Below are 3,149 nucleotides of genomic sequence, written 5' to 3' on the forward strand. Positions count from 1 at the left end.
CCTCGTTCGCAGTTCAGGAAGGAGGTCTAGGTCGGTCCTCCGACAATCAGAGTTGTCTGACTCTTGATACCGCTCGACCCTTGTAGACGGCAGCTCAATCTCGAGTGGGATCATTGCTTCGTCCCATAGGCCAAGCTGAAAGGCGACTCCCCGGTCGGAACGCGGGGGGTCGTTCGGTAAGCCCACAGAACGAAGCCTAGCTCATCGACCCAGAGACCTTTGGCTTCATTTAGTCGGGTTTTGAGTCCGTGGAGTAAGGTTCGATTGGTCACCTCGACTTCGCCGTTGGACTGTGGATGTCCGACCGAAGTCAGTCGGTGCGTGATATGAAACCTTGCGCAGAAATCCCTGAAGTCTTGGTTGTCGAATTGCCGCCCATTGTCGGTGATGATAGTATGCGGCAACCCGAACCTGAAGATGATGGATTTTTGGACAAAGTCCTCCATCTTTCGCTCGGTAATCTGCGCCAGGGGTTCGACCTCCACCCACTTGGTGAAGTAGTCGATGACGACAACTATGAACTTTCTCTGACCTGACGCTGGAGGGAAAGGACCGAGAATGTCGACCCCCCACTGGGCGAAGGGCCATGGAGCGACAATGGGAGCGATTTGGCCAGTCGGTTGGTGCTGCACGTTGACGTACTTCTGACAGGGTTCGCACCTCCGGACCAACTCAGCCGCGTCCTTCCTCATGGTGGGCCAGTAGTAATCCTGTCGCAGGATTTTGTAGGCTAGAGACTTGCCCCCCAAGTGATTCCCGCAGATCCCTTCGTGCACTTCTCGGAGAGCATAGTCTGCGTCGGTCGGTCCCAAGCATCTAAGCAAGGGGAGGGAGAACGACCTTTTGTAGAGTCGGCCGTCCATGATAACATATTGGGAGGCCGACCATCGGAGCCGCTTGGTCTCCGTGGGATCTTCAGGACAGGCTCCATCAGTTAGGAACCAGACAATCGGATCCATCCAGCTTGGTTCAGCTGCCAGCTGCTATATTTCTTCGACCCAGTCGATGCTCGGCTGCTCGAGGTTCTCCACGAACGTCCGACCCAAAGAGCCGAAGGCCGAAGTCGTCAGTCTGGAGAGTGCGTCGGCACGGGCATTCTCCGACCTAGGGATGTGAAAAATTTTGAAATACCCGAGGTGCGCTACGAGGTCCTTCATCTTCTGAAGATATTTAACCATGGTCGGATCTCGAGCCTCGAATTCGCCTTTGACCTGCCCCACGATTAGCTGAGAATCGGAGAATGCCCGGAGGCTGTCGACGCCCAGCTCCCTTGCCATCCTCAAGCCGGCGAGGAGCGCTTCGTACTCGGCTTGGTTATTGGAGGCCTTGAAGTCGAATCGGAGGGCGTACTCGGTGACTACCCGATCCGAATTTGTGAGCAGGAACCCTGCCCCGCTCCCCTGAGCGTTTGAAGCTCCGTCGATGTGCAGTACCCAGGTGGAGACCGGGCCTGGCTCGGAGACCGCGTCTCGTCCTGGGTCCGCAACTCCTGACCCTTGGTCGATGGTCGGGCATTCGGCGATGAAGTCGGCCAGGACCTGAGCCTTCAGGGCAGGCCGCGGTCGGTACTGAATGTCGAACTCGCTGAGCTTCATCGCCCACTTTGCCAGTCGTCCCGATGTGTCCGGTCGACGCAGTATCGCCCTCAGGGGCTGGTTGGTGAGAACCACTATGGCATGAGCCTGGAAGTATGGACGGAGTCGTTGTGCGGAGACGGTCAGGGTGAAAATCATCTTTTCCATCTCCGAATATCGGGCTTCGGCACCGTGGAGTACCTTGCTGGTATAGTAGATAGGCTGATGGGTTCGGCTCTCATTTTTTCGGACGAGCACCGAACTGACCGCCTCAGAGGATGTGGCCAAATAGAGATACAAGGTCTCCCCGACCTGCGGCTTTACGAGCAGCGACGGGGAAGTCAAGTACTTCTTCAAATCTTCGAAGGCCCGTTGGCACTCATCCGATCAAGAAAAACCATTTGCCTGCCGCAAAGTTTTGAAAAACGGGAGGCATCTTTCAGCTGATCGGGAAATGAACCGGCTAAGAGAGACGATTTTTCCGTTCAGCCGCTGGACTTCCTTCTTGGTGTTCGGATGATGCATGTCGATGATCGCCTTTATTTTTTCGGGGTTGGCCGCGATCCCTCTCTGAGAAATGAGGAATCCGAGGAACTTCCCCGAGGTCACCCCAAAAGCGCACTTGGTCGGATTAAGCTTCATTCGATGTCGTCGTAGAGTGCGGAAGGTCTCCTCGAGATCTCGAACATGATCCGGGATCTGCGCACTTTTCACCAGCATGTCGTCCACGTATACCTCCATGTTGCGCCCGATCTGGTCTTTGAAGACCTTATTGACAAGTCGCTGGTAGGTGGCGCCGGCGTTCTTCAGCCCGAAGGGCATTACCCGATAACAGTAGAGGCCCTTGGGGGTCACAAAGGCAGTGTGCTCCTCGTCTTCAGGCACCATCCGAATCTGGTTGTATCCAGCGAAGGCGTCCATGAAGCTGAGCAGTCGAAATTCGGACGTCGCGTCTACCAGCTGGTCGATCATTGGAAGTGGAAAGCTATCTTTTGGGCAGGCTCGATTCAGGTCGGTATAGTCGATGCAAATCCTCCACTTTTCGTTGGCTTTTTTGACCATGACAACATTGGCGAGCCAATCGAGATACGTGGATTCTCGGATGAAGCCCGCTTCGAGCAGCTTGTCTACTTCTTCGTCGATGGCCCTCTGTCTCTCTGGAGCGAAGGACCTTTTCTTCTGCCTCACCGGCCTCATCGTCGGGTCGACGTTGAGTCGGTGGGTTATTGTCTCTGGAGGGATGCCCGACATATCCGCTGCTGACCAAGCAAATATGTCGGTATTGGCCGTCAGCAGCTCCGTCAATCGTCATCGTTCGGGGTCGGGCAGTTGAGACCCGACCCATACCTTCCGGTCAGGATCCTCGGCCATCGGGATGGGGACGAGCTGCTCAGCCGGTTCGCCCCGTTCTCCCTCCTCCCGTGGGTCCAGCTTGTCGATCGCCAGGGAGCCCTTCAACTCGTCGCTTTGGGCGGAGATCTGGAAGCATCGTCGGGCGAGCTGTTGATCCCCGCGCATCTCCCCGACCCCGTTTTTGGTCGGGAACCGAACGAGGAGATGGTACGTTGAGACGAT

Source organism: Elaeis guineensis, chromosome 7 (genome assembly GCF_000442705.2).
Source record: "Elaeis guineensis isolate ETL-2024a chromosome 7, EG11, whole genome shotgun sequence".
Classification (NCBI taxonomy): Eukaryota; Viridiplantae; Streptophyta; class Magnoliopsida; order Arecales; family Arecaceae; genus Elaeis; species Elaeis guineensis.